Genomic DNA, 1,817 nt, shown 5'->3' with positions numbered 1-1,817 from the left:
TGGTATGTTGAAATACTCTTGCGAGACAGGTTATTTGCTGAGCCAAGACACACCCACAAATGAATGACAAAGCTCGACTTTCGACCGGATGCCTGAAAAAATACCCATATCATTAGGAAACATTATCCAATAGAAGTATATATACTAAACAAAAATATAAACGCAACATGTAAATTGTTGGTCCCATGTTTCATGAGCTGACATAAAATACCCCAGAAATCTTCCATACACACAAAAAGCTTATTTTTCTCAAATTGTGTGCACAAATTTGTTTACATCCCTGTTACTGAGCATTTCTCATCAGCTAAAATAATCCATCCACCTGACAGGGTTGGCATATTAAGAAGCTGACATGGTCATTACACAGGTGCACTTTGTGCTGGGGACAATAAAGGGCCACTCAAATGTGCCATTTTGTCACTCAACACAATGCCACAGGATGCAATTGGCATGCTGACTGCAATTGGCATGCTGACTGCAGGAATGTCCCCCAGAGAATTTGTCAGTATGTCCAACCGGCCTCACAACCGCAGACCACGTGTATTCACGCCAGGCCAGGACCTCCACACCCGGCTTCTTCACCTGGAGGATCGTTCGAAAGGGGGAGGGGTGCTGAGGAGTAATCCTGTATGTAATAAAGCCATTTTGTGGGGAAAAACTCATTTTGATTGACTGGGCCTGGCTCCCCAGTGGGCATATGCCCTCCCAGGCCCACCCATGGCTGCACCCCTGCCCAGTTATGTGAAATCCATAGATGAAGGCCAAATTAATTTATTTCAATTAACTGATTTCCTTATATCTTTGAAATTGTTACATGTTGCATTTAAATTTTTGTTCAGGCACTACAATTTTTTTACATTCATCTCTATTTCCCATTGAATGCGGAAATTGGTTTATCATAGTAGGCTAGGCCTACAGCAAACGATAGATGTAGGCCTCCATTTGGATTTATTTCGTTTAAAAATATACAGTACCAGTCAAAAGTTTGGACACACCTACTCATTCAAGGGTTTTTCTTTATTTTTACTATTTTCTACATTGTAAAATAATAGTGAAGACATCAAAACTATGAAATAACACATATGGAATCATGTAGTAAGCATAACAAGTGTTAAACCAATCAAAATATATTTATATTTCATATTCTTCAAAGTGGCCACCCTTTACCTTGATGACAGCTTTGCACACTCTTGGCATTCTCTCAACCAGCTTCACATGGAATGCTTTTCCAACAGTCTTGAAGGAGTTCCAACATATGCTGAGCACTTGTTGGCTACTTTTCCTTCACTCTGCGGTCCAACTCATCCAAAACCATCTCAATTGGATTGAGGTCATGTGATTGTGGAGGCCAGGTCATCTGATGTAGCACTCCATCACTCTCCTTAGTCAAATAGCCCTTACACGGCCTGGATGTGTGTTTTGGGTCATGGTCCTGTTGAAAAACAAATGATGGTCCCACTAAGTGCAAACCAGATGTGATGGCGTATCACTGCAGAATGCAGTGGTAGCCATGCTGGTTAAGTGTGCCTTGAATTCTAAATAAATCACCAACAGTGTCACCAGCAAAACACCCCCACACCAACACACCTCCTCCATCCTTCAACCTGGGAACCACACATGCAGAGATCATCCGTTCACCTACTTTGGGTCTCACAAAGACACAGCGGTTGGAACCAAAAATCTCAAATTTGGAGTCATCATACCAAAGGACAGATTTCCCCCAGTCTATTGTCCATTGCTCATGTTTTTTGGCCCATTTACATCTCTTCTTCTTATTGGTGTCCTTTAGTAGTAGTTTCTTTGCAGCAATTTGACCA

This window comes from Oncorhynchus tshawytscha, linkage group LG20 (assembly GCF_018296145.1).
Source record: "Oncorhynchus tshawytscha isolate Ot180627B linkage group LG20, Otsh_v2.0, whole genome shotgun sequence".
In the NCBI taxonomy this organism is placed as follows: Eukaryota; Metazoa; Chordata; class Actinopteri; order Salmoniformes; family Salmonidae; genus Oncorhynchus; species Oncorhynchus tshawytscha.
Note: the sequence above shows the minus strand (reverse complement) of the source record.